The 26,792-nt window shown below is 35.8% G+C and overlaps 1 protein-coding gene across 1 annotated transcript in view; it reads left to right on the forward strand.

Moving 5' to 3' along the window:
• Window positions 1-26,792, forward strand: part of LOC149847764 (alpha-L-fucosidase 2-like) — a 55,161-nt gene that overhangs the window by 17,505 nt on the left and 10,864 nt on the right. The window lies entirely within an intron of this gene.

Genomic DNA, 26,792 nt, shown 5'->3' on the forward strand with positions numbered 1-26,792 from the left:
TTCTTCCACATGCAACCTTGTTCTTTTCTCTTTTTCCCCCAAAAATATATCCAAATGAGTTCAATGTAATAGTCATAGTGATAAATGTAGATACACAAGTAAAAGCAAACAAATATAGATAAATATATGATGTCAAAATCAACTGTCAAATGCTATATCACATAAGTGCGGGTGCGGAGGGTGCGACATGGCAATTTCAAAAAAATTGGGTGTGGGGGTGCATATATATATATATATATATATATATATATATAAAGCCATGGTTGGGTTTCTCGGAACTCGGTATCAGATCGCCCGTTTGCAACTCGGTGAATCGGGCGAGTCAAGTTTTTTTTTTAATTTATTAAAAAAATATAGCAAACTCATATTATGATTTTGTACCAAAAAAATCAAATAACTTAAGGTCCTAAATCATTCATAAATACTAGGAAAAGCAAGTTTTGATAAATATGGTTCATACTTAGCTAATTTTAACATCTAAAATGCAATATCATATAATTATTGCATATGCATTCATAATAAAAGTGTGCTAATGATTCAAAAAAATGTTTATTGAGCATTATAATTCAGCTAAACTTCATTTTCTGAAAAATAAAAAAAATGAAACACACTAACACAGGTTCAGGCAAAAAACTAAGTTTTAAAAAGAACGCCCAATTGGAGTATCATATTTTTTCCCTAAACAGAACAACATAATGAAGTATCATAATTTTTTCCCTAAAATTGCATTATACTTGAATACCTTTTCCTAAATCATTTGCAGTTATGCATTATCATGTTTAATCCTGGACTTCAGTTTTTCACTTTTTCCCCAGTAAGTGAATCTACTATTTAAGGCAGTTTAACCACCAATTACTTTTCATTTCTTCAGCTGATACTTACGACCATTAAGAACAACTAAATCAGGTTTCAGATAAAAAAAATGCTAGCTGTCCAGACCCATTCCCCTGCACACATGGTTTCCTCGTGAATACTTAATTTGGACAAAGAGAAAGCACAAGCATTCTACTGAACCTTGAGCCAAAGTAGCCAATATATCTACACAGATTCAAGCATGCGTGAGCAAAACCCTTGAAAAACCAACGACTGACCACTGAATGCCAAAGTAGCCAATGAATGCCTGACCAAAAAAGTGAACTTGCACAGATTCAAGCATGCAATCAACCAAATAGCCAATGAATGTGTGAACAAAACACAGATTCGAGCAAGCAATCAACCAACAACTGGAAAAAGAAAACAGTGAACTTGCACAAATTCATTCTCCTTGAAAATCATGCGACACAAGAATCAAGATCCATGTTCGCATCCAACATCAAGCCTCACACTCACTCAAACCCCCCAAATTTTGGCCAAGAATGTAAAAAAAAAAAAGAACAGAACATCCGATTACCTAAGGCTCACCAGGAACCACAATAATGCAAACGGTGCATCCCTGGAGGCGCTACGGCCGAATTACATGTGATTTTGAATTGCATGATATGTTTTATAACAAAGCTCCAACTGAGGAGGTTCTGCCATTAAGAGAGAGAGAGAGAGAGAGAGAGAGAGAGAGAGAGAGAGAGAGAGAGAGAGAGAGAGAGAGAGAGTTACCTGTTACTTGATGACGAATGACCTTCACTGCCACCGGAAACTCAGATGCATCACGCCGGTCGTCGAAAACAACCTAGAATGGTGGCAGATCTGGAGGTCGGAGGGGGACACTGGGACGGACCGTGAGTGGAGGGGTCAGCGGTGGCTAGGGTTTTATTTGTATTTGAGTGAAGTCGTGAACAGAGGTGATGACTCGTGAAGTTCTTTTTTTCAACTTCAAGTTTTCATTTTTCAAAACTCAGCCGAGTCGTATCAGTTTCGGGAATCAACACGTTTTGGATTTTCAACCCACCAATAGGCCGATTCAGCAGTATATAAATTGCACCTAACTTGGCCGAGCTGAATCGTGACTCGTAACTCAGCCGAGTCACCCAAAATTTGGCTTTGTGATTTTTAGTAAAAAACGAGTTATACCATTTTATTGACTCTGATAGGCTCCGATCCGAGTTGACTCGGCCAAGTCCCGAGTCAACTCAGTGAAAATTCTAACCATGTATAAAACTGGACTTGGTTAGTGTTAGCTGAATCTACTTTTGGGACAGAAATGAACCTCAGTGTGGTTGGCTTCACCTGATACAAAGGAAGCCGTCTCCAAGTGCTGTACCTGCAGGGGTGTGGGTGCGAGGCAGGTGCATTGCCCTGTTAGAAGAATCCATGTTACATAGGCCAAATGCATTTTGGCTATGCTTCCGTGCATGTATTTTCAGTAAGTGAAATAAAAGTATGTTGGAAAAGGATAAAATTGGACGTGAGAAACTGATGGATGGAACCGACAATGTGATAATGGCAACCTTTATTAATTTGGGTGTGTTCACCTTGAATGAGAAAGTTGCAGCTTGGCAGGGACCTGAAGGAGCACTTCACAACTATGGGAAAATCTGTGGGTTTTAAATCTACTTATCGATTAAAAGCCAAATCCTAAATTACAGCTCATGGCTGTGGAGAGAATTTGTAGGTATCAAATTCAATTGTCAAGGTTGGGGCAGATCCATTTCCTAGTTCAAGTACTGCAGACACTTTCCCTTTAAGTGTTTGTTTTGATTATGGTCTTTCTATGCATGAGCTATGGCATTGGACAGCTGTATGAATCTTACTAACTTCTAGTTGATGACCATTTGATTTTCTAGTCACCTGTCAGTAAATGATAGCTTATGACTTGATGTTAATAGTTTAACGGTTGTTATGTCTTGGTACCCAATGTTAAGATCAATGTACTCTTTTGTGTATATATATATATATAAATAATATATATATATATATATATATATATATGTCTTCAAGTTTGAAAATATAAAAATAATCAACAGGAAATCAAAGTCTTCAAGTGTCTTCATTGGAAGTCTCCATCTTTATGTCGAGAATTTTGCAAATACAAGTCTCTCAATGTCTTCTTTGGTGATTGTCTACAAACATTTTCATTGGCCATCTTCATCTTCATGATATGGTGCATCAAATATATTCCTTTATCAATTTATCACATCTTTAAGAACATGCAGAGAGAATAAAAAATAAAGGTTCCAACTATCATAACCCAATAGTTATAAAATTAAAAAAAACAATATACTTTCAAAACAAGAATAACACTTAAGTAGAATTTTCAAAATAAGGATAATAATTTTTAGAAAGATAAGAAGAGTGTTCCTCAAAGATCAATTTTTATGAAATCAAACCGTAAACTCAAAATCAACATATTTTTTAAGAAGACATAAATGTTGATCAATAAGAAGATGTGATCACTAAAGGATACATAAATCATCAAGAAAAGATAAACAATCATGCATAAATAATATCTCAAGCATTTCAAATAACATGCATATAAAATATAACAATTCAAAAAGCGACCTCACGAAGAGAGGAGCTAATTAAATTCATGCATATAATAATGTGAACAAGCTAATTAATATGAAATACACATATATTCAATTAAAGCATATTTAATGATATGAAACAACAATAAAAATAACTATTTTTATCAATAAAATGCACATAGAATGCATGAATTTAATGTAAAGAAACAAGTATCATTCGATTACGAACCAAAGTGTTCAATATCTAGTGGACAATAAAGTGTTTACTTAAGAAACACACTCTCAAAACCCACAAAAGGGCACACACAAGAAAGCTCACAATATAAAGAATAAATTTTTTATTAAACATCTCCCAATATGCAAAAATGCTTGAAATTTTTATCCATAAACATCTTCCATACAAGGAAAAATAAGTAGTAAAAAAAGTTTACAAATTTCAAGGTAAGTTTTTAAAAATCCCACATAACAAAGAGAATGATATTTGCAAATCAATACCAATTTGCGAAAAATATGAAGAGATTTAAATTCTCACAAATATCAAGAAGTGATATTTTGTAAACTTCAACAACAGTTTGACCACCACAAGCAATCACCTCACTAAGCTTCCAAACTTCAAAAATCAAGTGTATCAGTGACTAGAACAAGAGCATAATCGTCATGCCATTAAAGGGCTAAAAATCACACAAAAGTGTGAATAAATATCTCTTGTCTACGTATAATGATACTCAAAACAAGTGTATCAACGACTAGAGCAAGAGTATAACAAGAATGCTACTAATGGCCAAAAACACACACATGATGGTGTAAATAAACATCTCTTGTCTATATATAATGATGCTCAAAACAAGTGTATCCACGACTAAATAAAGAGTATAACCAATGGGTGCACATAGCTATTGAAACATATCTCTTGTTTACATATAATAACATTTAAAACAAGTGCATCAATGACCAAAACAAGAGTATAATAAGAATGTCACTAATGGGCTAAAAATACACACAAAGGTATGTATAAACATCTCTTGTCTATATATATTGACACTTAGATAAGAGGCATAATAGGAGGAAACACACGAGGTAAAAGAGTTTGTAATGAAAACAAGCTAATATCATTAATAAGAATATCAATCTTTAACAATCTTTCGAAACACCATGGTTTCAAAAATAGATAGCCATCACAGATACACATAATTATAAGCTAAGTCACAGGGATTCGGCCAACCAGGTGCCGCACCTGCATCGACGCGGGTGCGCGTGCGGCACCCGGTGCGGTCAACGCACCCAGGGTCATTTCTGCCTAATTTTTAGACCTTAAAAAAAAGTATGCCCAATGAAATGGGCTGCATAGAGAAGGATTAGGGCAAATTTTTTTTGCCCTAATCCTCTCTTGTTCTCCTCCCGACCTCTCCGCTGGACCCCGACGTCGGCGACGACCTCTTTGTCGGACCCCAACGCCGGCGACGACCTCTCCGCCGGAACTCTCCTCCTCAGGTACTCTCTCTCACTCGCTCTGTCTCTCTTCTCTCTGTCTCTCTATCTCTCTCACTATCGTAGACACTCCACGTTCTTTATGGATGTCAAGAGCTTGCTGGCAAAGTTTTGTGGCTTCATCAAATTGCAAAGTCTGCATATGGGCTTCGGCCAAGTACCTGCAAGTTTCTGCAACTCTTGGATTGGTTCCTCCCAGAACACATTTCTGAATCTCAAAACCCATAGTGTAGCACTGAATGGACTGTTCAAGTTGACCTAGCATTGCGAACCTGTCCCCCAATTGCATATACCCAGAAAAAACAACAAGGGCATGATCTTGGCCTTCTTCCAGGACTGAGATCTCGATTGAATGCTCAAGATTAGGGATAGCCTTAACATATTGTCTCAAACTGCAATGGATTGCATTGCAGCTAGAACATACCAACTCATAACCAGATCCAAACTCGGTTTCCCATTTGCACATTTCTCAAATGATTTTACAGCCAAAATTATATATATATATATATAATTTTTTATATTTTTGCCGCAACCCCGCACCCAAGTTTTTTGAAAGTGCCGCACCCCCGCACCCGCACCCATGTGACATATATTATAAGTATTCATAATAAATACAATGGCCAAAAACAAATAAGTGATTCAACACACACAATCAAAGATCACATAACTGTCAGTTAGAGCTAAACTACATTAAAGAGGGCCAAAACATATATAGAGATTCTCAAAGTACCATATAGAAAACCAAGTGTATACACAAGTACACCTAATCATGGATACTCATAAAGAGATCAAAAAACTTATATATATGTAAGGGATAGATTAAGGCATTAAGGGCACAATATAAAAATTTATATTTTATAAATAACAAGTATGCAATGAATCAAAAGTCTTTTAATCAAGAATACACATGTCCACCAAAGATCTAAGTGGACAAACATATTCATCAATAATGGACAAGTACTAAAGTGAACCATAAAGAAAACACTTATAACACCTATAAAGAGCAAACACAGAATTTTTTTATGATTCTCAACTTAATATTTTATTAAAAACTAAGTATGCAACATAATCCCATGCAAAACATGTAAAATAATGCCATGAGACTAAGAAAATAACATAATCATAAGTACCACAAGAATGATCAATAAGAGAAACACCTAATATCATAACTATTGACCCACAAAAGATATTTATTAAAGTGAATGACTTCCCATAAGAAATTACCCTCAGTACCTTATGCACGAATAAAAAATCTTATTCATCATGTAAGGCAATCATAAGTGTACAATGATCAAATATTAATATAAAAATTATTTATTCATAAGTTAGATCATAATTTTTAACACTTCATATGCTATTTTTAATACACCAAGAGTAAAGAGAAAAATTAAACACAAGTTTAAGAAAGATTTCATAAGATCATACTTGTGAAATACACACAACATCATTATTTTAAAATATCTTAAATTATTTTAAAATATATGATCATTTTTCAAAAGAGAACAAAACAAAGTTCAATAATAAATACGAACATAATTTGACATTTATAATTATGACTTGTTCAAATAAAGTATCTAAATACCAATAATACATGCTCAACATACATGATTATATACATATATATCAAATAAAGCAAATTTTGAAAAAAATTAAGATTCAAACATGATTTAAAAAACATACATATATAATTTCACAAGATTAAACAAATAAACCTTATAAGATATTTAATAAAATCAAGTGCACCAATAATTAAAAAAACATTTACAGTTTTTTAATATATATATATATATTTTAAAGATATAAGATACATACTGGGTCAAGGTTTTTCTTGAATCCAAGCCACACAACGATCATGAATCTTTCGTGAAGCACAAGCTCAAACCAAAGAATCCCAAGACCCAAAAGAAGAAGAATTTCTTGACTCTGATACCATGTAACGAAATAGCGGAAAATGAAAAAACAATGCCATTAAGGACTTACAAGATCACAATCACAAAAGTGCACAAGTACAAACCAATGTCACTAAGGGCTTACGAGATCACAATCACAACGTGCAAAAACACAAGTTCACTATAGGACAATACAATAACCAATAAAGGGCGACAACAAAAGCACTAAGTGCATATAAAACATTAAAGAACTAAATAAAAAATACAAAACATAAAAATATTTATCTTTATTGAGCATAAATGCTTAAGAAAAGCATTGAAAAATGAAAGGAGATAAAAGCCCCTATTTATACACATACAAGAGAGAGGGAGACCTCAATACAGCTGTTGGATTCCAACAGCTGTATTAAATTACCATGTAATTTTTCCCTTTTTTATTTTTTCCTTTTTTCTTTCTTTTTCCCTTTTTTCTTTTTCTTTTTTTATTTTTTATTTTTCACTTTGGAGGACCATAAGGGGCCCCACCCATCTAGTCGTTGGGGCCCCAACGATCATATTTATGACCGTTGGGGCTCCCAACGACTAGAAGGAAGCCCCCTTTATGGTCTCCTTTTTTAGTTCCCCTCCTCTATAAATAGAGGAGGCTTTCTCCTTGTAAAAGCATGGGGTTTTCACCCTTTTCTTTCTTTCTTCAATAATATTCAACTTATGACTTTAAGTCATTTTCTACTTTTGTGAGTTTTGTGTGTACACCTTTAGTGTTTGTGTTCTTGGCTCTTGTGGTCACTCTTAAAGAGTGCCTTTGCTCTATTGGTGCTTCCGCCTCTTTTCATTACATGGTATCAGAGCTCGGTTGGTGATTGGGCTTCTCTTTATTATCTTGGGACGTGTGCCTCTCAAGCTTTTTGAAGAAAGAAAGAATATTTGGTGCCGATGGAACGTGATTCTAAAGTTGAGCTTTCTTTTAAGCTCAATGGGTCCAACTATCTTATGTGGGCCTCCGCTATGGAAAATCATCTAAGAGGTAAGAAACTTTGGGGTTTTGTTATGGGAACTACTCCCGAACCGTCTCTTGTTCTCACTAAAATCGAAAATGAGGTTGAAAAAGCTTTAGATGGCGATGAGCGCATCAAAGCTATCAATGACCATCAATCCAAAGTTGAGGATTGGGAGAGTAACCATGCCAAAATTTTGGCATGGTTTATGAACAATGTAGACCTTAAAAATTGTGCTAATATTGCCAAATTTAGAAGGGTCAATAAGGCATGGTTTTTCCTTAAGGGTATGTATACCCAAAAGGATTTTGCTCAATAATTTTTTTGTCAAGAAAAAATCCGTTCCACCAAACAAATGGATATGAGTGTCCGAGACTACTTTAGCTCTCTAACCCCTCTTTGGGATGAACTTGCTCTTCTTGAGCCTAAATGGGTGGCTCCAGAAGATATTGAGTTAAGAAGGGAACAAATTGAAAAAGAACATTTTTTTCAATTTCTTCATGGTCTTCGGTCGGAATTTGAACAAGTTAGGGCATCCCTTCTCCATAGAAGCAAAGCCTTACCATTGAAGACGCCCTTGCCGAAATATGCCAAGAAGAAACTCGACTTGGCCTAAGCATTAAGAGTGATGAAGTTTTGGTCGTTACTAGGCCCGGATCAAATGTAAAAGCATATAGACATCCTCACTTTAACAAAAATAATGGGCCTAGAAAGGGAGTGATATGTCATTATTGTAATGAACTGGGACACATTAGACCGGTTTGTCCCAAACTTAAGGGAAAAGTAGCTGCGGTTGGAGAAAATTCTCCAAAGAAGGAAGAAGAAAGTGCCAAAGAGGGAGATATCAAAGAAACTCTTAATCATATCTCCGAAGTTCTCCAACATCTTCTCAAGACTTCTTCTTCAACATCCGGAGCCGCCATCGCCTATTCTTCATCACCTCCAGGTATGTGGATACTAGACTCCGGTGCTTCTTTTCATATGACATCTCATAAAAACTCTCTTTCAAATGTTTTTTCCGAACCCATATTCTCTTATGTTTCAATGGCCGATGGAACATCTTTGAAAATTGAAAGTATTGGAACACTTGATTTTAAAAATTCTCAAAACATTTTTGTTCCTAAAGTAAGAATCGTTCCAAAAATTAATCTAAATCTTTTTTTCGTTTCCCAAATCACCGATCATGGATGCCAAGTCTCTTTCTCACCTAAAGATTGCACCGTGCAAGATCTCCAGTTAGGGAAGCTGATTGGGCAAGGCCATAGAAGGGGTGATCTCTATTTTATGGATTTTTTAACTCTTCCATCTAAGTCATCTTGCAATCTTGTAAAAGACAAAAGTATTGGAATTTGGCATGAGATACTTGGTCATCCAAATTTTGTAAAAATGTCTCTTTTTCCTTTTTTGAACAATACTTGTAAAGACAATCACATGACTTGTAAAAATTGCATTTTTGGGAAATCTAAAGTTACTCCATTTCCTCAAAGAAGTTACTTCACCACTCGGCCTTTTGAACTTGTTCATTCCGATGTGTGGGGACCTTCCCCTATTTTGTCTAAAAGAGGATTTTCGTACTATGTGGTCTTTATTGATGACTTCACTCGATTTACATGGATTTACTTCCTAAGTCGCAAATCCGAAGTTTTCTCCTTCTTTAAAGAATTTCATGCGATGGTTAAAAATCAATTTTTGGGAAACCTATCTAATTCTTAGGTCCGATTTGGGAGGCAAATATATGTCCAATGATTTTCAAAGCTATTTAAAAGAAAATGGAATTTGTCATCAACGTTCTTGTCCTAACACTCCGCAACAAAATGGTCTTGCGGAAAGAAAGCATAGACACATAATAGAAACCACAAGAACGTTATTAATTTCAAAAAATATTCCAAAATCCTTTTGGGCCGAAGCGGTTCTAACCTCAAAATACCTTATCAATAGAACCTCTTCATCTTTTTTGAAAAATCTTTCTCCATTTGAAAAACTTTACAATATGTCTCCCGATTATAAAAGACTAAGAATTTTTGGATGTAAATGCTTTGTTCTAACTCACAAAAATGATAAACTTTCTCCTAGGGCTATTGAATGTATTTTCTTAGGATATGGCGAAAAACAAAAAGGTTATCGATGTTTTGACATACTCAAAAACAAACTTTATATCTCAAAAGATGTCACATTTCTAGAAGAAGAAAATGGTTTTTCGCATCAACCAAATGAAAATATTGATTATTCCTTTTTATTTGACTTGTTGCCTCAAGAAAACATCATAGATGATCATATTGATCCTAATGAACCACTCATTGAAGATCATTTTGAACATCCAAATGATGATCAAAATTTAGAAAAAAATGTTTCAAGACAAATACAAGTCTACTCTAGAAGGAATGAAAGAAATCCACCTTGTGCCCTTGAAAAATTCTCTCAAAGTGAGTCGATCGAAGAAACCTCTCAAAGAAGATCAAATCGTATTTTCAAAGTACCAAATAGATTTGTTTCTTATGATTCTTTTTCTCCAAACTTTCGATCATGTCTACTTGCTCTTCACTTCTTTCATGAACCATCTCATTACAATGATGCTAAACAATATGCTCATTGGAATGAAGCTATGGAACTAGAACTTAATGCTCTTAAAAAGGCACAAACTTGGGAAATCATTGATCCTCCCAATGGCAAGAAACCCATTGGATGTAGATGGGTTTTTAAAGTAAAAACTAAGATTGATGGTTCATTAGAAAGATATAAGGCTAGGTTAGTAGCCAAAGAATATGCCTAAGAGTATGGGGTAGATTATGATGAAACTTTTGCCCCAGTTGCTCGAATGACTAGTGTTCGAGCTCTTATTGCTATAGCCTCTGTTAAAAAATGGCCAATTTTTCAACTTGATGTCAAAAATGCCTTTTTGAATGAAAATTTAAATAAAGAAGTTTATATGGAACCTCCTCCAGGTATGAATTTAAATGAAAAAATTTTAAAATTAAAAAAGGCCTTATATGGACTTAAAAGCTCCTAAAGCTTGGTATGACAAGTTTAGTAATGTATTAATCAATTTAGGATTTTCTTCTTGCTATACTGACACTGCTCTTTTTGTTAAGAAGACAGGTGACTCCATTGTTATGCTTCTGTTATATGTTGATGATATGATCATCACTGGGAGTGATAGGGGGTAAATGATGTAACGTCTATGTTAAAAGAAACTTTTGATATGTCTGATCTTGGATACTTGAGATATTTTTTAGGGATTGAAGTAGCTTATTCCGCGCGCGGATACATCCTATCTCAAATGAAATTAGCTGCAGAAATTTGTACCAAGTCAGGAATATCTAATGAAAAGAAAGTTGAGACTCCCGAAGTTATCAATGCAAAACTGAGGCTTGAGGATAGTGTTCTTCTTGAGGATCCAACCCCCTTCCGTCAATTAATTGGATCCCTCACCTATCTATCCATCACACGTCCAGATATAACTCATATGGTTCATGCAGCAAGCCAGTTTCAACATGCACCCACTTCGGTTCATATGGTGGCCGTAATGAGAATTGTGAGATACGTCAAAAATACCATTTCCAAGGGACTATTCTTATCCTCTTCCTCATCTCTTGAGTTAACTGCTTTTACTGATGCTGACTGGGGAGGAAATCCCAATGATCGTATCTCAATTACGGGTCTTTGTATTTTTTAGGTGAATCTCTCATTTCGTGGAGATGAAGACGCAACAGAAGGTCTCACTATCATCCACTGAAGCTGAATATCGGGCCATGGCAATGACAACTATAAAAATCGTATGGCTCAGAAGTCTCCTTGGTGACATGGGCGTCCCCATTTCCACTCCCACCAAGCTCTGCTGTGATAACAAAAGTGCGATATACATTGCCAGCAATCACACTTTTCATGAGCGGACCAAGCATATCGAAATGGATTGCCATTATGTTCGAGACGAATATCTCAGAGGAACTATCACATTACCATATGTTACTTCAGAATATCAACTGGCTGACTTCTTCACCAAGGCGCTCCCAACTCCACGATTTATGTTTCTTCTTAGCAAACTTTCGGTCTTCTCCCCGTAAAGTTTGAGGGGGCGTGTTAAATTATGTATATTTTAATATATATATATACATATACTTATATATATATATATACATTCGTATATATATAAGTATATATATACATATATGTATATATACATAATTTATTTTCTTTTTCTGTACAACCAAAAACCCGATAGGGGTGTTTTGGTAAATTATCATGTAATTTTTTATTTTTTATTTTTTTTATTTTTTCTTTCTTTTTCCCTTTTTTCTTTTTCTTTTTTTATTTCTTATTTTAAACTTTAGAGGACCATAAGGGGCCCCACCCATCTAGTCGTTGGGGCCCCAACGATCATATTTATGACCGTTGGGGCTCCCAACGACTAGAAGGGAGCCCCCAACGACTAGAGGCTCTCTCCTTGTAAAAGCAAGGGGTTTTCACCCTTCTCTTTCTTTCTTCAATAATATTCAACTTATGACTTTAAGTCATTTTCTACTTTTGTGAGTTTTGTGTGTACACCTTTAGTGTTTGTGTTCTTGGCTCTTGTGGTCACTCTTAAAGAGTGATTTTCCTCTATTGGTGCTTCCGCCTCTTTTCATTACAATGATCATCACCGGAGGAGATAAACATGGAGTTGAAAATATTAAAAAACTTCTCAGGAAAATTTTTGAAATGATTGATTTGCATTTATTAAAGTATTTTTTAGGAATTGAAGTTGCTTACTCTCCTAAAGGGTACTTATTGTCTCGGTCTAAATTTGCCTTTGACATTGTCTCAAGGTCTGGAATCATAGACCAAGATGCGACTTGATAATGGAGAACCTCTTGAGGATCCTATTCCTTACAAACAACGTATTAGAGCACTCTCTTACCTTTCAATTATTAGACCTGATATAGCACACGTTGTACACACAACTAGTTAATTTCAACACTCTCTTTTGTTCACATAGAACAGTCTTGCGTATTATTAGATATCTTAAAAAATCTCTTTCTCGAGGCCTTTTTTTGTCTGCTTCATCTTCATTAGATTTAATTGCTTATATTAATGCCGACTAAGAAGGTAATCCCAATAACAAACACTCAACCACGGGTTTTTGTGTTTTTTAGGTGACTATCTGATCTCGTGATGATGCAAGTGTTAAAATGTAAAACTGTACACATATGTATATATAATAATATTATATTATTATATATATATAAATACATTTTTCATTTCTTTCTTTTTTGTAATTTTTTTCCTTTATTTTTATTTTTTGTCTTTATGTCATCTAGTTCAGTTTGAACTAGAATGACTGTTGCTAGTCAAGTCCTGTCCAGACTTGACTAGCAATAGAGCTGTTGGACTGACACAGTCCAACAACTCTTAATAGAGTTGTTGGACTGTGTCCAACAGCTCTATTGAGTCTTCTTTCAGCTGTGTATATAAAGGGGTGCAGCCCCTCTTGTATTTTATTCCAATGCTTCTTAAGCAATTGGTTTTTCATATCAATAAAGAATACATTTTTATTTTTATTTTGTTTCCAGTTATACCCTTTTTAAGGGTTATGCTTTAGTGTCATTCTTTACACTTGCCCTTGTTAATCTAAGCTCGTGTTTCGAAGATCCCCATTTCATTTTATGGTATCAGAGCCGCGGAAGTACTAAATCTTGAGGAAAAGCTTCCTCGGTTTCCGTGCCCGTTTGCAAAAGTGTTCGCCACTTGAAGAGAAGTGTTTTATCACTTCATTAGAGAAGATTTCACATCTTGTTGTATTGTTTTTTTCTTTCTTTCTTTTTCATTTTCCTTCTTGTTTCTCTTCTATCTCTATTCTTTCTCTCCTTTTAATCGATGGATGACAATGATAAAGTCACCATCATGCCTATGAAACTAAGCGATACGAACTATGTAACATGGGCTTCAATCATGAAGCACCATATATGGGGAAAAGGCTTATGGGGGATTGTGGATGGTTCCGATTCGGAACCTAAGCTATCTCTTACTAAAAAGGAGGGAGATAAAGAGGTCCCTCTATCGGAAGAAGAGAAAATCAAGGCTATTGCCTCATACGAGAAGAAATGGAAAGAATGAAGAATATCTCATGCGAAGATAATGTCATGGCTTATCAATAGCGTTGACATTAAAAAATGCTCAAGTCTTGCCAAATTTGATCATGCCGATAAGGCATGGGAATACCTTAAGAATATGTATTGCCTTAAAGATATTGCACACGTGTGCAACCTCCAAGAAAAAGTTCGAATGATGACACAAGGAGACAAAACTATTCGTGAATATTACAATGGGTTGTCCGAACTTTGGGAAGAACTTTCCCTTTTAGAACCAAAGTGGCATTGTGCCGAAGACATCGAGCTTCGTCAGAAACAACTCGATGCTGAACATTTTTACCAGTTTATCACTGGATTAAGGCCGAAATTTGAAACCACTAAATCGGCCCTACTTCACCGAGGAAAAATTCCTTCTATTGTTGAAACTATTGAAGAGTTAATAATGGAAGAAAATCGTCTCCGGAAAGGTTCTTTAAAAATTGAAGATGATTCCGTTTTAGCCGTGTCTAGACCAGGGAATCATGTTCGATCATATAGGCCTCCTCACTTTAACCGACAAAATGGTGACTATGATAAGAAGAAAGTTATTTGTCATCACTGTCATGAACCGTGACACTACAGGCCACAATGTCCCAAACTTAAGGAGCTGAGAGAAAAAAGAGCTGCATTTGCTGGATCGGAGCCTAAAGATCAGGATGCACCAGTTTCCCTGGCCCAACTAATGGAGATTCTTCAGACTCTCATCAAAGGTGCCTCTTCCTCGTCTGAAGCTTCAACCGGCGCAGCAACCTCATCTTTTTCTGATCTAGGTAAAATTTCTTGGCTTCTTGACTCTGGTGCATCTTTTCATATGACCCCAAATAATCAAAGTCTATTCAAATGTGTTAAAAATAAAACAAGTGTGTCAAAGGTCTTTACTGCTGATGAGACTTCTCTTGAAATAGAAGGAATAGGAAATTTTGAAAAAATTTATAAAACAAAAAAAAATTTATTCCAGAAATTAGACATGTTCCCAAATTAAATTTAAATCTTTTATCTGTATCTCAAATTTCTGATTATGGGTGTAATATTTCTTTTTCTTCTCATGGTTGTTGGGTACAAGATCGCCAGTCAGGCAAGCTGATTGGGGAAGGCCATAGAGGAGGACTCTATTACATGGATTTTTTGGAAATGCCGAAGAAAGCTTTTTGTTATAATATTCAAAAAATAGAGTTGGAACTGTGGCATAAGAGACTTGGTCACCCACATATAGCCAAAATCTAACATTTTCCAAATCTAGGGAAATTTTGTAACTCTGAATCATTTGATTGTAAAGATTGTATTCTCGGCAAAATGAAAAGATTACCATTTCAGAACAGAACCTTTTTCTCTTCAAGACCACTTGAATTAATACACTCGGATGTTTGGGGTCCTGCACCAGTAATTTCTAAAGGAGGATTTGTTTACTATGTTATTTTTGTCGATGATTTCTCCCGACATACGTGGATGTACTTTCTCAAACATAAGTCTGAAGTATTTTCATACTTTCAAACTTTTCATAATATGGTTAAAAACAAATTTCAAAATGATATTACTATTTTTCGCACAGATTCAGGGGGAGAGTTTTTATCCACAGATTTTCAAAATTATCTTAAATTGCATGGCATCACACATCAAATATCTTGTCCTTATACACCTCAACAAAATGGACTGGCAGAACGAAAACATCGCCATTTTATAGAAATCACTAGGACTTTATTAATAGCAAATCAAGTCTCGAAAGACTTTTGGGCAGAAGCTGCCTTAATTGCCACCTATCTCATTAATAGGATGCCATCTTCTTCGTTACAAAATATCACTCCCATTGAAAAACTTATGAACATTTCTCTAGACTAAGAATATTTGGGTGCAAATGTTTCATATTTACTGACAAAAATGATAAACTTTTCCCTTGTGCGATTCCCTGTGCCTTTTTAGGATATGCTGAAAACCAGAAAGGTTATAGATGTTTTGACTTCAAAAATAATAAACTATATGTGTCTAGAAATGTTTCCTTTCTTGAAAAGGAGAGCTTCTTTGATTTTAGAAAATTAAAAGACGTCACTGAGTACTCCTTTTTGCTAGATCTAATATCAACATCTGATGAATATGACCTTGATTGTAACTTTGATGATGATAAAAGAATTATTGATCTTAATATTGAAAATGAAGAAGTTCATAGAGATACTAGTATTCAATATTCCAGGCGACAAGAGTCTAATCCTCCATGTGCACTTGAAAAATATTCTAACATTCCAACTAGACAATCATCCTGAATCTCGAGGCCTCCAGGAAAGTTTGTATCATACGAGTCTTTCTCACCCACATATAGGCAGTTATTGCATTAATTCACTCATATGAAGAACCATCCACATATTTTCAAGCAAAAAATGATATCAAATGGATAGAAGCCATGAAAGCTAAATTAGATGCACTTGAAAAGGCTTCTACATAGAATATTCAAGATCTTCCTTCAGGGAAGAAAACTATAGGATGTCGATGAGTTTATAAAATTAAAACCAAGAGTGATGGTACTCTTGAAAGATATAAAGCCCGTTTAGTAGCCAAAGGTTATGCCCAAGAATATGAGATTGATTATGAAGAAACCTTTGCTCCGGTGGCTCGTATGACTACTGTCTGAACCTTATTTGCCTTAGCTTCTATCAAAAAATGGTCTATTTTTCAAATGGATGTCAAAAATGCTTTTTTAAATGGAAAGCTAGTTGAAGAAGTATACATGGAACCCCTCCTGGTCTAAGTATTCCTAAGGGTAAAGTCCTTCGCTTAGAAAAAACTCTTTATGGACTTAAACAAGCACCAAAAGCTTGGTATGATAGGTTTAGTCGTGTTATGATTGATATTGGTTTTCAATTCTGTTTAACTGACACTGCTTTGTTTATTAAGAATTATGATGCAGGGATCATTGTGCTTCTTCTCTATGTGGATGATATGATCATCACCGGAAGCGATAAACAGGAAGTTGAAACAATAAAAAAACTTCTTAAATCTCATTTTGAAATGACTGATTTGGGCTTGTTGAGATATTTTTTAGGCATTGAAGTTGCTTATTCTCCTAGAGGATATTTATTATCTCAGACTAAATTTGCTTTTGATATTGTTTTCAGGTCTGGTATTACTGATGATAAGAAAGTTGACACTCCAGAAGTTGTTAATGTTAAAATGAAGATTGATGATGGAGAACTTCTTGCAGACCCTACTCCTTACAGACAGCTTGTCGGGGCACTTTCCTATCTATCCATTACCAGACCAGATATAGCACATGTTGTTCATACAGCAAGTCAATTTCAACATGCTCCTACTTCTGTTCATATGGAAGCAGTCATGCGTATTATCAGATACATCAAGTCCTCTCTTTCACGAGGACTTTTCTTATCTTCCTCCTCTTCTCTTGATTTAATTGCATATACTGATGCTGATTGGGGAGGTGATCCCAATAACAGACACTCAACCACTGGCTTTTGTGTCTTTTTAGGGGAATCATTGATCTCGTGGAGGTGTAAAAAGCAACAGAAGGTATCTCTCTCATCCACTGAAGCTGAATACAGAGCCATGACAACCACGACCATGGAAGTAGTTTAGCTCCGACGACTGCTTGCTGACATGGGAGCTGAAGCAACAAAGGCTTCACAAATGTGTTGTGACAACAAAAGTGCGATCTACATTGCCAGTAACAGAACATTCCATGAACGCACCAAACACATCGAAATGGATTGTCACTACGTCAGAGAGGAATATCTACACGGGATAATTGATCTGCCATATGTCACTTCAGAATATCAGTTAGCAGACTTCTTTACAAAGCCTCTCGCTGCTCCCCGATTTCACTTTCTCTTAGACAAACTTTCGCTCATTGTACCGTAAGTTTGAGGGGGAGTGTTAAAATGTAAAACTGTACACATATGTATATATAATAATATTATATTATATATATATAAATACATTTTTCATTTCTTTCTTTTCTGTAATTTTTTCCTTTATTTTTTGTCTTTATGTCATCTAGTTCAGTTTGAACTAGAATGACTATTGCTAGTCAAGTCCTGTCCAGACTTGACTAGCAATAGAGCTGTTGGACTGACACAGTCCAACAACTCTTAATAGAGCTGTTGGACTGACACATTCCAATAGCTCTAAATAGAGTTGTTGGACTGTGTCCAACAACTCTATTGAGTCTTCTTTCAGCTGTGTATATAAAGGGGTGCAGCCCCTCTTGTATTTTATTCCAATGCTTCTTAAGCAATTGGTTTTTCATATAAATAAAGAATACATTTTTATTTTTATTTTGTTTCCAGTTATACCCTTTTTAAGGGTTATGCTTTAGTGTCATTCTTGACACTTGCCCTTGTTAATCTAAGCTCGTGTTTCGAAGATCCCCATTTCATTTCAGCAAGAAGTAGTAGAAGGTCTCACTTTCATCAACCGAGGTTGGATATCGAGCTATGACAACAACGATGAATGTAATTTGGCTCAGAAGATTGTTAGCTGATATGAGAGTTCAAGTGACCGGTGCCTTGCGCATGTGTTGTGACAACAAGAGTGCGATCTACATTGCTAGCAAGCGAAATTTTTATGAACGTACTTAACATATTAAAATAGACTGTCACTACGTTCGAGAGAAGTATATTCATAGGACTATTGATCTGCCTTATGTTACATCAAAATATCAGTTAGCAGATTTCTTCACCAAACTTGTTGCTCCGAGATATCACTTTTTTTTAGACAAACTTTCGGTTATTGTGTCTCAAGTTTGAGGCAGAGTGTTAAACTGTACATGTATATATTTATATATATGGTGTATGTATATATATAATATATATTTATATATGTGTATTTACATATGTACATACAAATGTATGTAAATATGTTATATACATATATGTATTTATTTATTTATTATTTTCTTATTTATCTTTTATTTATTTATTTATCTAGTTCATTTTAAACTAGTGGTCCAACTAGTCAATATTTAGTTGACTAGTCTTGGAGCTAGTCCAACGGTTACAAATAGAGCCATTGGACTATCTCTAACGACTCTATTGAGTCTCCCTTCTCCCTTTTCTCTTGTGTATAAATAACGGTTATCCCCCCTCTCTCTCAATGTACACATGCTTCTTGCATGTTTTGTGATAAATAACGAGATTATCTATTTTTAGGTCTCTTGCGGATACCTCTTTTGTGGGTTTTGGTTGTGTGTCCTTAGTGGACATTTGTTGTACTTGTTCACTTGATTCTTTGGACATATTGTGGTTGTTTAGAAAACACTTGTTTTCTTATAATAAGTTCCTCACTACATAACTGTTAAAATGTGTACTCAAAAACATTATTGTAAGTATAAATATATATACTTATATACATAGAAATACGTATACATATGTTATATGTATACGTATCTCTATATATAAGTATATATATTTATATACATTTTTCCCTTTTTACCTGAAAAGGGTATTTTAGTCCTTTTACATTTTGCGCATATTCCATTTGGAATATGTTGTATCTTTTTCTTTATTTTTATATTTTTCCTTTTTGTAATTACAAAAAGGTGCCTTGGGGGTCTCCCCAATAGAGTCGTTGGGGAGCCCCCAACGGTCACAATTGTGACCGTTGGGAGCTCCCCAACGACTCCTTCGGGGAGCCCCCTTGCACCTCTCATTTCTTGTATAAATAGGGGTGTTCCCCCTTGTAATTTCCCAAGCTTGAGAGACTCAAGCATTTGCTTTTATATATTGAAATACATGCATTATTGCATGTTTATTATTTATACGCTTTTTGCGTATTTTGTTCAAGTGTTGTGAGAGTGCTTTCGTGCACTTCTTTTATAAAGTTTTTATGCTTGTTTATGTATTGTCTCTTCGTAGACAATTTCACATGGTATCAGAGCTCGGTTGGTGATTGGAGATCGTGGGATCCGCCTTTGTTCGAGTGCCTCGAAAACCATGCCTTCGGATCTTTTGAGATTGAAGTGGTGGATCTTGCTTCTCAAATATTTTAGAAGGATCTTGTGCTAAGAAGAAGTTGAAACATCGTATTGGTACGTCTTTTTTCTTCTTCTCTCTACGTTTTAATGGGTGCGAAAGAGTCTCACTTTGCCCTTGGCTTCAAGTTGAATGGGTCCAACTATCATATTTGGGCCGAGAATATGGAGGCCCACATAAAAGGAAAAGGATTGTGGGGTTATGTGCAAGGAACAATTCCGGAACCGGAACCCAAGATAACCATAATGGACGGAAGTGAAATCAAGATTCTTGAGGGAGAGGAAAGGATCAAAGCTCTTGAAGAATACTCAAAGAAACACGACGAATGGGAAATGAAGAACTTTAAGATTCTTTCTTGGTTCTTCGCATCCGTCGAAACAAAGATTAATGCCAACATTATCAAATTCAAAAAAGCATCGGAAGCTTGGCATTATCTCGAGAAGATGTATACATCAAGAGATCTATCTCATAAGTATTACCTTCAAAAGAAGGCCCTCTCCCTTACTCAAGGTGAAATGTCTATTAGGGAATATTTTGCCGATCTTTCCTCTATTTGGGATGAGCTCTCTATGCTTGAACCAAAATGGAGTGGAGAGGCAATTGAACTCCGCCACAAGCAACTTGAAGAAGATCGTTTCTTCAATTTTTTGAATGGGTTGAGACCGGAATTTGAGCAAATAAGGTCATCACTTCTATCCTCATTTACTCCTCCCTCTCTTGAAGATGTTCTCACCAAATTAAGTGGTGAGGAGACTCGTATGAATTTATGTAAACAAGGACCAAGTGTTCTTATGGTTCCTTGTAATCATGAAGAAAATAATGAGGTTAATGCCGTATCAAGACCCCGAAATAATGTAAAGACCTATCGTCCTCCTTATTTTAAATTCCAAAATCAAGGAGGAGATGGTGGACAAAGAGGAAAGCGGGACTATAGCAAGATTATATGTCATTTTTGTAAAGAACCGGGGCATATCAAGCCCGTATGTCCCAAATGGAAGAAGCTTCTCGCTATGGCCACCACCGGCGCACCACAAAAGGAAGAGGCATCATCAACTGGGTCACTCTCGTTGAACCAAATAATGGAAGCCCTTCAACCTCTTCTCAAGGGAGCTACATCCGGTGCTGCCGTGTCGACTTCTTCCATTCCAGGTAAAGTCCCTTGGCTTTTGGACTCAGGTGCATCCTTTCATATGTCCCCAAACATGTTTTCACTTTCCGATTATTCAAAAAATGCTTCTCCATCCTTTGTTTCCACTGCGGATGGAACTTCTCTTGAAATTAAAGGAATAGGTAATTTTGAAACTCAAGATTTTTTTATTCCAAAAATTAGATTTATACCTAAACTTAATTTAAATCTTCTTTCTGTTTCTCAACTCTCGGATCATGGTTGTGATATTAAATTTTCATGTGATAAATGTTTAATACATGATCGCCTGTCCGGGAAATTGATTGGGGAAGGCTTTAGAAAAGGCGATTTATACTACATGGAATCTCTTCAAGTTCCAAAATCTTTTTGTAATGTTGCCCGAAACAAAGATATAAACATGTGGCACAAAAGACTTGGTCATCCTAATATCACCAAGTTATCTTACTTACATTTTGCAAAAGACCTATGTAAAAGTTCCTTTTCTTGTAATGACTGTATTCTCGGAAAAATGCAAAGTTTACCTTTTGAGCAAAGAACTATGTTCTCATCAAAACCCTTTGAAATTGTTCATTCCGATGTTTGGGGACCGGCACCTGTTGTCTCAAAAGGAGGCTTTTCTTATTATGTTATTTTTGTGGATGATTTCTCTAGATATTCATGGATCTTTTTTCTTAAATTCAAACATGAAGTTTTTTCATGCTTTAGAACTTTCCATTTAATGATCAAGAATCAATTTAATAGTAATATAAAGATTTTTAGAAGTGATTCTGGAGGAGAATATCTCTCCAACCAATTTAAAATATATCTTGAAGATCAAGGAATCATTCACCAAAGATCTTGTCCTAAAACTCCCCAACAGAATGGGTTGGCCGAAAGAAAACATAAACATATCATTGAGACCACTAGAACCCTTCTTATTTCCCAAAACATCCCAATTTTTTTTTGGGCTGAAGCAGCTCTTGCTTCTGTTTATCTGATAAATCGTTTGCCTTCTAGAATATTAGGAAAAATATCCCCTTTTGAGATTTTGTATAAACTCGAACCGGATTATAATAGGTTACAAGTCTTCGGGTGTAAGTGTTTTATACTTACGGATAAGAATGACAAACTCTCTCCCAAGGCTATCCCCTGCGCTTTTCTTGGATATTCCGAAACTCAAAAGGGATTTTGATGCTATGATCTTCGAGAAGATAAATTATATGTTTCTAGAAATGTAACTTTTTTGGAAAATGAAAGTGGATTTGAAAAAAATGTTTTTCAACAAGAAAATTTTGATTATTCCTTCCTTTTTGACTTATTATCTAGTAATGATGATACATCTAGTGATGATGATATATCATCAAACCATGATGTGAACATTGAGAGTAATATCGAAGAGCATAACCAACAAGAAGACAGGATTTCAAATGATCCTATAACATACTCTCATAGAAACCAAGACACCTTTAGAAGTGCTATTGACCAATATAGTGAACTTGGTCCTGTTCTCGATCACCGAAGGTCTGAGAGGAATAGGAGACCTCCCACTCGTTTTGTCTCCTTTGATTCCTTTTCACCCCGATATAGGGCTTGTCTTAGTGTCATTCATTCTTATTTTGAACCAAGAAACTTTGAAGAAGCAAAGAAATGTATAGAATGGCAAGAAGCTATGCAAAATGAACTTAATGCTCTTAAAAGGGCTGAAACGTGGGATTTTCAAACTCTACCTATAGGAAAGAAAACTATAGGTTGTCGATGGGTTTTCAAGGTTAAAACTAAGAGCGACGGATCCCTTGAAAGGTATAAGGCTCGCTTAGTTGCAAAAGGGTATGGGCAAGAGTATGAGATTGATTATGAAGAAACTTTTGCTCCTGTAGCCCGAATGGTTACAGTTAGATGTCTTATCACTATTGCATCTATTAAAAGTTGGAATATCTTTCAAATGGATGTGAAAAATGCCTTTTTAAATGGTGATCTTAATGAAGAAGTGTATATGGATGCTCCACCTGGCATGGAGATCCCTAAAGATAAAGTCCTTCGTCTTCGAAAGGCCCTTTATGGTTTGAAACAGGCCCCCAAAGCCTGGTATGACAGATTTACCAGTGTAATGCTGGAAAATGGCTTCTCGTCATGTTATACTGACACTGCTTTATTTACTAGAAAATATAAGGCAGGGATTGTAATATTATTACTATATGTTGATGACATGTTAATTACATGTGATGATGTTAGGGTATTAAGTCCGTCTTGACTTCAAAATTTGAGATGTCAGACTTGGGTTTTCTGACATATTTTCTTGGAATTGAGGTTGCTTATTCGCAACGTGGTTATTTTTTATCTCAGTCTAAACTTGCTTGTGAGATTATTGACAGATCAAGAATTTCTGATGACAAAGTATGCGAAACTCCTGAAGTTGTGGGAGCAAAAATGAAGATTGACGACGGTGTTCCTCTAATCGACCCTACTCCTTACAGACAGTTGGTAGGATCTTTAATGTATCTCAGCATTACTCGACCCGATTTGGCACATGCTATACACATCGCCAGGCAGTTTCAGCATGCTCCTACAACCGTTCATATGAGTGTTGTGCTTCGCATCATCAGATATTTGAAGGGAACGATGAATAAGAGAGTATTCCTATCCTCTTCTTCTGAATTAAAATTGCTTGCTTATACTGACTCAGATTGGGGAGGTGACCCTAGTAACTGTCACTCCACCACTGGCTTTTGTATTTTCTTAGGAGAATCTTTGATCTCATGGCGATGTAAAAAGCAACAGGTCTCTTTATCATCCACTGAAGCCGAATACAGAGTCATGACATCTACCACCATGGAAATAGTATGGATTGACGTCTTTTGGAAGATATGGGAGTAGTTGTCAAAGAACCAACAAAGCTTTGCTGTGACAATAAAAGTGCAATCTACATTGCCAAGAACCACACATTTCACGAGCGAACAAAGCATATAGAGATGGACTGCCATTATGTCAGGGAAGAATACTTGAAGAAGGTCATTGATCTACCATACGTGACGTCTGAGTATCAACTTGCGGACTTCTTCACAAAAGCTCTTTGTTCGCCTAGATTTCATTTCCTTCTTGACAAACTTGCGGTTATCACACCGTAAGTTTGAGGGGGGGTGTTAAAATGTGTACTAAAAAACATTATTGTAAGTATAAATATATATACTTATATACATAGAAATACGTATACATATGTTATATGTATATGTATCTCTATATATAAGTATATATATTTATATACATTTTTCCCTTTTTACCCGAAAATGGTATTTTAGTCCTTTTACATTTTGCGCATATTCCATTTGGAATATGTTGTATCTTTTTCTTTATTTTTAATTTCTTTTATTTTTATATTTTTCCTTTTTGTAATTACAAAAAGGTGCCTTGGGGGTCTCCCCAATAGAGTCGTTGGGGAGCCCCCAACGGTCACAATTGTGACCGTTGGGAGCTCCCCAACGACTCCTTTGGGGAGCCCCCTTGCACCTCTCAATTTTTGTATAAATAGGGGTGTTCCCTCTGTTAAAATATGATGTATATTTATATATATATATCTATATACATAGATTACGACACATACACATATATATAATATATATATGTCTATGTGTCTATCTATATATATAAATATATATATTTATTTTGTAAAACCCGATAGGGGTATTTCTGTAATTTCACCCTGTACACGCATATCATTGATATGCTTTTCTCCTTTTCTTTTTCCTTTATTCTTTTTCCTTTTTTTTTGCTTTTTTCTTTTTTGTTTTTATTCACTTGAGAGGGGTCCACATAGAGTCGTTGGACCCCTCCAACGGTCATAAATATGACCGTTGGAGGGGCTCCAACGACTCTATGGGAGCCCCTCCTTGGGTCCGTTGCTGTGTATAAATAAGGGGCTCAGCCCCATGTATTTGCTAAGCTTCTCTTGAAGCATTCTATGAAGTGAGATATATTTTTTTATCTTCTTTTTGTGCTTGACCACTTTTGTGGTTTATTTTGCCCTTTAGTGGCATCTTGTGTATGTGCGTGCTTTCGCTTGGAGACGTTGCTCTTTTCATTTGGCACTTCATTACATGGTATCAGAGCCTTGGCTAAGAAGACTTCATTGGATTCTCCATTGACAAGTAATACCTCTCCACTCTATTGTCTTATAAATTTTTCTTCTAATGGCCAACAAAGATGCAAAAATCGATCTCTCATTCAAATTGGATGGGACCAATTATCGCATGTGGATGGCCGCTATGGAGAATAATCTCAAAGGTAAAAGGCTTTGGGGTTATGTATGTGGAACCATTTCGGAACCACAACTAAAGTTAACTAAATTTGAAGGAGGTGAAGAAAAAGCCTTGAATGAAGAAGAAAAAGAAAAGGCTATTCTTGATTACTCTTCTAAAATGGAAGATTGAGAAAGTGAACATGCTAAAATCTTGGCATGGTTCATGAATAACGTCGAATTGAAGATTTGTGCAAATCTTGCAAAATTCAAGAAGGCTAATGAAGCATGGTTTTTCATGAAAGGTATGTACATTCAAAGAGACCTTACTAGGCACTTTTTTCTTCAAGAAAAGGTAAGAGCTACCAAGCAAGGTGATATGAGCATTAGGGACTATTATAGTGCCCTATCCTCTTTATGGGATGAACTTGTCCTTCTCGAACCGCAATGGGAAGGAAGTGCTATTGCTACGAGACAAGAACAAATGGAAAAAGAGAGGTTCTTTCAATTTATTCATGGGCTTCGTCCCGAATTTGAACAACTTAGAGGATCTCTACTTCATAGAGCCTCTACTCCTCTAAGCGATATTTTGGCCGATTTATGTCAAGAAGAAACCCATTTGGCCTTGAAAAGGGATGTTGATGAAGTACATGCCGTGTCTAGACCCGGCAACAATGTAAGATCATATAAACCACCACATTTTTGGAAGAATAATGGTGGAGGAAGGAAAATCATTTGTCATAATTGTAATGAACCGGGCCATATTCGTCCCGATTGCCCTAAATTCAAGAAGAAGGTAGCTTCCGTGGGAGAAACTCCTCCAATCATCAATGAAGATTCAAAGAAGGATGGTGACATAAAGGATTCCATCGCTCATCTAACCGAAACTCTTCAACAATTTATGAAGATGAACGCCTCTACATCATCATCCTCACCTTCCACTTCCGGTGCCGCCATTTCTTCATTCCCAGGTATGTCTTCTTGGATTCTTGATTCGGGTGCCTCTTTCCATATGACTCCAAATGCATCACTTTTGTCAAAACCAAGTCTCAATAAATTTAAATCATATGTATCCACCGCCGATGGAACTTCTTTAAATGTTGAAGGTATTAGAAACCTTGAGAAAATTTATGACCAAAACAAAGAATTTTTTGTTCCCAAAATCCGAATCATCCCAAAACTTAATCTAAATCTTTTCTCCGTCTTTCAAATTACCGATTTTGAATGTAATGTCTCTTTTTCACCAACCCATTGCTATGTGCAGGATCTCCGGTCCGGGAAGCGGATTGGGCAAGGCCATAGAAGAGGGGACCTTTACTATATGGATTTTTTGTCTTTGCCATCCAAATCATTTTGTAATCATGTTCAATCCAAAGATATTGAGACTTGGCATAGGAGACTTGGGCACCCTAGTATTTCTAAATTGTACCTTTTTCCATTTTTGAAAAAATTTTGTAATACAAATACTTTTACATGCAATGATTGTATTCTTGGGAAAATTCACTCTCTTCCATATTCTCATAGCAATTTTGTGTCAAAAAGGCCTTTTGAACTTGTGCATTCCCATGTATGGGGACCGGCACCCGTTA

The sequence above is a fragment of the Nuphar pumila genome, chromosome 1 (genome assembly GCF_984573655.1).
Source record: "Nuphar pumila chromosome 1, dmNupPumi1.hap1.1, whole genome shotgun sequence".
NCBI lineage: Eukaryota > Viridiplantae > Streptophyta > Magnoliopsida > Nymphaeales > Nymphaeaceae > Nuphar > Nuphar pumila.